At 38.4% G+C, this 10,240-nt stretch overlaps 1 long non-coding RNA gene across 1 annotated transcript; it reads left to right on the top strand.

Annotated features, from left to right (window-relative positions):
• The first annotated feature begins 1,367 nt into the window (after window positions 1-1,367).
• On the top strand, window positions 1,368-8,933 carry LOC103218695 (uncharacterized). Its single transcript, XR_491670.3, has 3 exons — window positions 1,368-1,546; window positions 2,801-4,521; window positions 5,651-8,933. It is a non-coding gene; the product is annotated as an uncharacterized lncRNA (long non-coding RNA).
• Window positions 8,934-10,240: the final 1,307 nt, after the last annotated feature.

Here is a 10,240-nt window from a genome sequence, read left to right as displayed (position 1 = left end):
CAAGGTTGTCACTTGCTACAAACATAATCCTGAAGAAAGGCCCGAGTGAAGACCAGTGAGAGCCTTGCATTCTTGGTATATCCAGCAAGACTGGACAGGGACTCTTAGGGCCTGTTAGCAGGTTGCCTTTCCCAACAAAAGTCATAGGTTCTTGCCCTTAAAGAGCTTACATTTTGAAATTAGAAGGATTCTTGCTGATTAAGGGATTTCATCCTGGGATGTTTTACTCCTCCTCAACTACATCAACATGACCTTGAAGCTTGCATTGGCCTCTTCCCCAATTTTAGTTTTATACTCACTGTTTCTCCATCTTCCATTGTTATGTACATCTTCCTTATTAAGGCTCATGCATTGGTCAGATTTTGCCTACTCCCAGGAGCTATATTGCTGTCCCAAAGGCTGGACTGACTTTCTCAAGACATTCCCAGGCAATTTCCTTAAATCCTGACCATCCATTCTGGATAATCAGTTACTCTTACCCAAAGCAATTGCATAAAGCAACTGCCCCACGTAGACCTGAAGACTCAGGCAAGTCACAATTTTGCCCAGGCCGTGATATAACCTGGGTCACCCTGAGCTAGACATCAAGACTCTCTGGGCATCTGTGTCTGCTATGTACAGCTAGATGTTACGTGTGTGTGGCAGAAGAGGACTGTCTGTCTTCTTCATCTATGGTTTTAAAACAAAATTTGGAGTTTAATTGAAATCAGAACAGGGATACATTAAGCAAATAAAAAGTACTTTTCTGATTATCAATTTTTGGACTCAAAGCGTCTTCAAAACATTGGGGATCCAGCTTATCCCTGAGAGACATCAGCCATCACTAAAAGTTTTCACTCTTTGAACTATTCATTCACATTTTGTTGCAGAAAACAGGACAAAGTTCCAGAGATATCCTTGCTTTCTTTTTTTTTTATCCTTCCTTTCTTCTTTCTAAAATATACTCACAAGCAGGGTCTTTTCATAGTTCGAAAGAAAAACAAATAGCTTTCTTTCTTGGCTAGTTGGCCTGTTACTCTCACCCTGGAATCTGATCTCTCAATAAGAGGGCCCAGGGCACCAAATTCAAGCAGAAATTCCAAGGACATCACTTTACTTGTCATTCTATGAAGGTAAGGATGCTTTAGTCATTCTGTGAGAGAGACAATCTTCTGGGATTATTACACCAGTCAATAGTCCCAGGAGGGTGGGTCGGTGGGTGGAAAGGAGGGTGAATGCAATAGCTAAGGGGTAAGGGAAAATAATTTCTTTCTATCATCAGGTCTAGTTCTTTAAAGCATGATCGTGCAATGAAATTTTGCCATGAGTGGTGACCAATATTAGAAAGAAAAATATTTGTTTGTCTTACAGTTGCTTGACTCTGAAGATTCTGAGCTGTCCCAGCCTATGTCCATGAAGGATTGTAAAGAGCCCTCAATTCACCTGTGCTCTCCCAAGAGAGAGCTAGCACATTATGTGGTGGTGGCAACCCACCATTTTTAGCACCAACTGCTGAAAGATAGAAAAGAAAAGAATTGAGGATTCACAGAAAAGAGAAGACTTGAAGGTAACCATGTAAGGTTTATTCTATAGCCTCAAGTAAGATGGTATAATATAAAATTTTTTTAAAAATTTGCACTGTTCTCTGGATTCCAGCTGTGTTCATTCTATAAAGCAGTGTATCTAAATGTTTTTCCAGATATATTGGGCATGATAGCCAGTTTACCCAGTATGTTATAATCCTGGTTATGATGAACATAGTTAAGAAGTAGAAGAGAGGGAGAAAGACTGGAAGAATATGGAAATGTGAGAGATTGTGGCTGTGTAGCAACAGTTAATTTATATGCATGGCTGTGTATGTGAATGAGAATGTACATGATACATGCTTTAAAGACGGTAGTGTAATACATGTATCTGTATGTATGTATGATAGAAATAACTAGCCCATTGTATATTAGCTCCAAGCTACTAGTGTGGTTTTAAAAAGCTGAAAGAGTCATTTCCTTGCCAGCTTCATTATGTCACATATAAATATATGTTCTGTGTGGGAAACAAAAATATTGTGTAGGCAAAGGAATTTCTATGAGAAAGATACAGTCTTTGAAAGAGACTTAAAATCTATGACTAAACGAGAGAAATAAATGACATTTCTAATACAATGCCCTTGTCAGGTTATATTAGAGAAAATTTATGTCACTGACAAGCCAAAGAAGGAGGCATTTGTATGCTACTGACAGTTGGTACAATATGTGTGTAGAAATGAACTTAAGTGTGGGAAACAAAAAAAAGAAAAAAGAAAAACCTGGAAGAGAGCTGACTAGGAAGAGAACAAATAGGAAAAAGTGAAGTACTTAGCTATATGAAACAATTTTAAAATAGTACTCTGTTAGATTCTCAAGGATGGATATGTGCTGACACAGTGTCTGGGATTTCAGACCAAGTCCTCAGGTTCACTTTGGATTAAACTTATTACCCCAGACTTGAGCCAAGAGCTCACTTTCATCATGACCACTCAGCTATTAGCATCTTGGAGTACTGCAGTGTAAATGGATCATACAGAAGTCCTTCTGGTTTTAGAATAAAATGGCAAAGTTGGAGAGAGCTCCCCTGAAGATAATGCTCTAGTCAGGCCTGCAAATATTGGCTGAATAGATGGTTTGGACAGAAAGTTTCAAGCAAAGAATCTGACTAAGTACTATTATGAGTTAACTAAATTGAGGAAATCTAAAAATTTCTCATAAATTTTCAGAATGGAATTAATTTTTATGCTACCTTTCATAGATGCCCAGTTTCTTAAGAAATTACCCTTGCTTTTGGACAGTGAGCCACATCTTGGATTCATTCGAGGCCTCTGTGTTGCTCCACTGGATGAAGCTGACTGCCCTGGCAATATGACTGTGACTACACAGCTTGGAATGAAGTAGGCTTTGGACCACTGGTAGGAGGAACTGCCTCCCAGAAACCAGAGACATTCAAGAGGGGTTAGATAACTATGAGTTACATTTGGCACCTACCAAAAAGTGCTGCTGAAAACGTGGGATTCGGAGGCCAAGGAATGAGGGGGTTTGAGAGTCCACACCGTCCAGTGCTGGGGATTATTTTGCTAACATGTACTATACACAAGCAGGAATTTAACAAATACTTGGCTGATGAGCTCATTAAGCATTTTGTATCCTCATGAATTGTGGAAACTAAAACTGGACTAAAAATGTCATTGTCATTTATGTATTACAACACTGAGCCAACAAGTAAGTAGTTTTTGTTGGTAAGACATCTTTTTTTTAAAATGACAAGGAAAAAAAATATTAGAAATGACTCCATCATTAAGGGCTTATACCTTGGGAGATAAGACATACTGATAAAGAAATAATAATGTAAGTCATATTAGATCAGTTCCAAACACATTTGTTCCCCCACTCCTTCCGGAGACTTGAAAGGCAAAGCCTTACTCTTTTGAACTAGTTTCTCTTTTCTTTTATCCCTCTTCTATCATCTCTCTACCATCCTCAATCTTCAGTGTTGAGTTGGAAAACTTAGATCATTTGTAAGTTCTCATGATAATTTGGTTTGAGAAACACAGTGTAGGCAGCAATTGTGGGGGAGGAACAGTCCCAGGGGAGTGGTAGTTGCTGGGTCTTTTACAGAAAGAGCAGGACTCTGATAACTAGATATAGACGTGATGGGTATTTCAGGAAGGAGGAAGAACCTGAACAGATCATGTCTCAGGGATGAATGAGACCTGTTTTGCTGCAGTGAGTAGTGAACCCTGGAAAAGAAAAACTGTTGCAGAGAGATGGGGAGTGGGAAGGTGGTTAGAGGTCTCTAATAGGGACTTATTTAATCTCTAAGCAGTGAAAAGTCAATGCATGCTTCTACATAAGAATTTAATTTATACCAAACAGGTTTTAAGAAGAATTCTGGATTGATGTATAGAAGATGCGAGGAAGCAAGAGACAGACTACAAAATGATACTAACCAAAACTAGAAAGAAATGTAATAATCATCTTAGTCAATTCCCTCAATTTCTGGTGTCTGGTGTGTGTGTGTGTGTGTGCGTGTGTGTGTGTATTAGGGGTAGAGAGCAAGGAAATTTAGCAGAGAGATTGCCTAAGGTCACAAGCTAATTAACAGCAGAAATAGGCTAGACCTGACTCACAGTTTAGGACTAGATCCCCTATATCAGGAGTCCCCAACCCCCGGGCCACAGATTGGTACCGGTCTGTGGTCTGGTAGGAACTGGGCCACACAGCAGGAGGTGAGCAGTGAGTGAGTGAGTGAAGCTTCATTTGTTTTTACAGCTGCTCCCCATACCTCCCATTACCACCTGAGCTCCGCCTCCTGTCAGATCAGCCCTAGCATTAGATTCCCATAGGAGTGCAAATTCCATTGTGAATTCTACACAGGAGGGGTCTAGGATCTAGATTCCACACTCCTTATGAGAATCAAATGCCTGATGATCTGTCACTGTCTCCCATCACCCCCATATAGGACTGTCTAGTTGCAGGAAAACAAGTCCAGGACTCCAACTGATTGTGCCTTATGGTGAGTTGTATAATTATGTCATTATATATTACAATGTGATAATAATATAAATAAAGCACACAATAAATGTAATGCACTTAAATCATTCTAAACTATCCCCCACCCCCTGGGTCTGTAAAAAAATTGTCTTCAATGACACCCATCCCTGGTGCCAAAAGGTTGGAAACCACTGCCCTACATCATTGTTAAGAATCTATGGCATGGCCGGGCGCGGTGGCTCAAGCCTGTAGTCCCAGCACTTTGGGAGGCCGAGACGGGCGGACCACGAGGTCGGGAGATCAAGACCATCCTGGCTAACATGGTGAAACCCCGTCTCTACTAAAAAATACAAAAAACTAGCCGGGCGACGTGGCGGGTGCCTGTAGTCCCAGCTACTCAGGAGGCTGAGGCAGGAGAATGGCGTAAACCCGGGAGGCAGAGCTTGCAGTGAGCTGAGATCCGGCCACTGCACTCCAGCCTGGGCGGCAGAGCGAGACTCCGTCTCAAAAAAAAAAAAAAAAAAGAATCTATGGCAACATCCAGAAGCTAACAAAGGAAGGCCAGAAGTGGGGCCTGCCATTTTATCCCAATTAGAAAGCCATTTGAGAGGAAGTAGAACATAAGAATCAATCAGCCAGGCATGTTGGCTCATGCCTGTGATCCCAGCACTTTGGGAGGCTGAAGTGTGTAGGTGGCTTGAGCTCAGGAGTTCAAGACCAGCCTGGGCAATATGGAGAAACCCTGTCTCTACAAAAAATCCAAAAAATTTAGCCAGGTGTGGTGGCCTGTGCCTGTAGTCCCAGCTACTTGGGAGGCTGAGGTGGGAAGATTGCTTGAATCCAGGAGGTCAAGGCTGCAGTGAGCCAAGATAGTTCCAGCCTGGGTGACAGAGCAAGACCCTGTCTCAAAAAAAAAAAAAAAAAAAGAATCAACGAAGATCTGATTGGTGATTGAATTGTGTATTCGTTTCCTATTGCTGCTCTACCAAATGACCACAGACTAGATGGGTTAGAGCAGCACAAGTTTATTATCTTACCATCCTGAAAGGTCAGAGGCCTGAAATTGGTTCCACTGGGCTAAAATTCAAGATTTCAATAGGGCTGCCTTCCTGCCGGGTAATGTAGGAGATCTATTTTCTTGCCTTTTCCAGGTTCTGGAGGTTGCCTGCATTCCTTGGCTCCTGAATCTCTGTCATCTTCAAAGCCAGAAATTTCCTGTTGAGTCTTTCTGAGGCTGCATCACTCTGACCCTGACTCTTCCATCTCCATCTTCATACTTAAAGGATGCTGGTGATTACATTGGGCCCTCCCGTACAATCTAGGATACATTTTTAACCTTAAGGTCAGTTTATTAGCAACCATAATACCCCCTTGGATATAATGTAGCATATTCATAGGTTTCAGAAATTAGGACATGGACATCTTTGGGGGAAAGGGAGGAAGCCATTATTCTGCTTACCATAGACAGAGTATACGGAGGTAAAATAAATAAAAGATAACACCAAGCTTTTATAATTGAGAAACTGTAAAGACAAGGGTACACATGACAGAAATAAAGAAGCTGAAGAGGGGAAACTGATAGGGGGGCAAATCATCTGAGAAATGTCGTGCTTTAATTTGTGGTGTTCTATTCAGATGAAATATCCCAACAGGCATTATGAAAGCTGAGGGTTAGAAATGTTGCTAGTTAGTGCTAACTCCTACTGTAGTAAGACCTTTTTCATGTTCTTATTTTTTTCTATCAGTATGTTTCCTTATATTCAACACTTTTTGGCAGTAAAACTTAAAGACAGAATATATATAAATGTCTGCTATGCATGACAGATTTCATATTATGATTAACATGCCTTACTATTCCAGAATTTAGTTATCTTGCCTTTAAAATGATTTTCTCATGGACACATAGTGTTATATTATGTATAAGAAGCTTTAAAAAGGTTCTATGTGTTTCTTATAGTGCCAGTGTTTTAATGGTATTCTATACAACTTCAGATGAAAACTCTTCTATTTAATAGATGCAGTATTCAAAGTTGAAAGACAGTTATCTTTATAAACTAAAATAATAGCAGTTGGCTGTGATTAAAAACATTTTCAGATAGTTGCACATATCACTAACAGGTACCACTGCAAATTATTCCAAATAGCATTCCAGAGCCAGTGCCAACTTTCTATCATTTTGAGAAATTTATTTCCCTAAGTATACTGCTTCTAAAGTTTATTCTGATTCTGTGATTGGTCAATGCTGATAGGGTACAAGAAAAAACAAGATAGCAAGACTTATATGGTATAGCAATTAAAACAGCACTTTATTAACATAAGGCAAGACAAATAGACTAAGGGGAAAGAATAAATAATTCAGAAACACAAAAATCTATACAGGAAACTTGATATACAACACTTATAAATCAGTAGGGCAAGGGCTGTGGGACAAGTAGCCATTTGAGGAAAAGGGTAAAAGTATTTATCTATTTTATACAATACAAAAAATAAATTTCAAGTGGATTAACATCCATATATGACAACCAAAACCTTACAATGTTTAGAAAAAATATAGCAGAATATGTTCATATCACTAAAATTCCTGGCCATTAGGACATAAATGGTTAAATTTAATGATACAAAAATTTAAAATTTGCATCTGACAACAATGCTATTTAAAATTTTTAAATACAAGCCAAAATTGGGAAAGATTTTTGAAATATGTATAACTAACAGAGGATTATTATCCAGACTATATAAACAGTCCTTGCAAAGGAAAAGAAAAACATTCACAGAAGCAACACCTAAATAGCAACAAACACATGAAAAAAAAGTTTGATCTCACCATAATTCAAGAAAATAAAATTAAAATGCAATGAGATATTATTTCATTACCATCAAATTGACAAAAAATTTGAAATGATAATTTTAAATGATGATCAGGGGTTGGAGGTAATAGTATTTCAACCACTGCCAGCAAGGATGCAATTTGGTATAAGATTTGAAAATAAGCTTATACTGTACTTTATTTAAACTGATCATAACCTATAACCTAGAAACTTCCAACTTCAGGTATATACCCCTAGATAAATATATGTAGACATGCCCACAGAAACATATTCAAGAAATGTTTTTTTCCCAGTATTTTTTGTAGTGATGAAAATTTGGAAACAACTTATATTTTCACCACTAGAACAATAGATATTAATTGTGTTATTTTAGCACAATGGAATACTATACAGAATTTAAGTACATAAACTAGATCTACATATGTTTATGTGGACAGATTTAAACTTTTAAAACACCACACAATGTGTAAAAAGCAAGCTGTGAAGTCTATTTTTTCATTAGGCCATTTATGTAAAATGTAAAAAACATTCCAAATAGACTCATGTTTTATTTATAGACATACATATAAGTAGTAAAAGGACAAAAATATAGACTGGGTGCAGTGATGCATGCCTGTAGTCTTAGCTACTCAGGAGGCTGAAGTGGGAGGATTCCTGGAGTCCAGGAGTTCAAGACCAGCCTGGTTTATACAGCAAGACTCCATCTGAAAAATAATAACACACATGAAAAGGACAAAAATATAGATGGAAATGATGTGCACCAACTTTATGATAGTTGCTCTTTCTAGGCAAAATGGGCAAAGTGAAGATGGGGATTTCAACTTATTTTGTAACTTTTTGTTTCTTAAAAAAATCTGGTGCAAAATTGGCAAACATATATATTAAAGTATATATATTATATAAATATATATTTTTAGACAGAGTCTCACTCTGTCCTGCAGGCTGGAGTGAAGTGGTATGATCTCAGCTCACTGTAACCTCCGCCTCTGGGGTTCAAGTTATTCTCCTGCCTCAGGCTCCCAAATAGCTGGGACTACAGGCACGTGCCAACACACTTGACTGATTTTTGTATCTTTAGTACAGATGGGGTTTCGCCATGTTGGCCAGGCTGGTCTCAAACTCCTGACTTCAAGAGATCCTCCTACCTTGGCCTCCCAAAGTGTTGGGATTACAGGCATGAGCCACTGTGCCCGGCCTGGCAAACATAGTTTTAAATGTTGGAGATATTTTAATGAGTGTCTACTACATATTGCCTATGTAATTATTTAGGGTTTTAAAAATTATTCATTTTATTTATTTCCTAACAGTTCTACTGAAATATAACATATTTCAGTTATATTTGTATTGTAAAATTTGTATTGTAAAATTGTATTGTAAAATTCAATACAATTTGTATTGTAAAATTCAAAGGTTTTCAGGATACTCACAGAGTTGTGCAACTATCACTATGATCAATCTTACAACATTTTCATCATCTCAAAAAGAAATCATGTATCCACCAGCATTCACTTCCCAGTTTCTCCCAACCGTTCACAACCCTAGAAAACCAGCAATCTACTTTTGATCACTATAGATTGACCTATTCTGGACACTTCAAATAAATGGAATCATACACATGTAGTCTTTTGTGATTGGCTTTTGTTCACTTAGCATGATGTTTTCAGTGTTTCATTTCTGTTGTGGCATGTATCAGCACTTCCTTCCTTTTTATGGCAAAATAATATTCCATTTTGGGGTATATTACATTTTGTTTATCCATTCATCAGTTGATGAACATTTGGATTGTTCTACTTTTGACTGTTAGGAATAATGCTGCTATGAGCATTTGTATGCAAGTTATTATGTGAACATATGTTTATATTACTTAGGAATGCAAGGTAGGTCATATGGTAATTCTATGTGCAACCTAGAGGACCTGCCAAACTGTTTTCCAAAGCAGATGCATTGTTTTACAGTCTCACGAGCAATGTGTGAGGGGTCTAATTTCTTCACAGCCTGACCAACACTTGTTATTTTCCGTCTTTTCTAATTACAGCCATCCTATTGAGCGTGAAATGGTACCTCATTGTGGTTTTGATTTGCTTTTCTCTGATGACTAACGGTGTCGAGCATTCCCTGTGCTAATTGTCTCCATCCCTTTTTAAATGTATGAAATACTTTATAATCAAAAAACAATATAAACAACTGTTGCAAATGAAATCTTGGTATGGAGGCTAATAGCATGTAGAGCCTGTTAACATTGACTTGGGTGAGTGCTGAGAAAAGAATAATATTTTTAATACATTTTTGGACACATATTTGGTGAAAATTGCACAGACCATGAAGTGAGAAGAATACAAAATCAGTGGTAAAGTAGTTAGTAGATTGTTAATGTAACTACACAAAAACACAAAGCTTCCATTCCACAATTGTGAGGAAGGAGTGTGTAAGGTTGTCAACCTCATTAATGAGTCATTATTCATAACCTTTTTTATGCAATGAAATACTAGCAGAATAGTAGAATTGGAACACAGTGAGACAAAGAGGCTAGTGGGTGCTCTCCCCCAATAATTAAAAATAGAAAGATCAAGTCAGTTGTGGTGGTTCATGCCTTGAATCTCATTACTTTGGGAGGCCGAGGGGGAGGATTGCTTGAGTCCGGAAGTTTGAGTCAGCCTGGGCAACATAGGGAGACTCTAGCTCTACAAAATAAAAAAATTAGCTGGAGATGATGGCATATGCCTCTGGTCCCAGCTACCCAGAAGCCTGAGGCAGGAGGATCACTTGAGCCTGGGAGGTTGAGGCTGCAGTGAGCAGTGACTGTGCCACTGCACTCCAGCCTGGGTGACAGAGGGAGATCCTGTCTCAAAAAATACGCATATAGAGAGAGAGATCATAAAATCTGAAACAGAACTTCTAGTGAAAACAGTCTGT

This window comes from Chlorocebus sabaeus, chromosome 11 (assembly GCF_047675955.1).
Source record: "Chlorocebus sabaeus isolate Y175 chromosome 11, mChlSab1.0.hap1, whole genome shotgun sequence".
Lineage (NCBI taxonomy): Eukaryota > Metazoa > Chordata > Mammalia > Primates > Cercopithecidae > Chlorocebus > Chlorocebus sabaeus.
The sequence above is the reverse complement of the archived record's forward strand: the minus strand, read 5'-3'. Positions and strand labels throughout refer to the sequence as shown.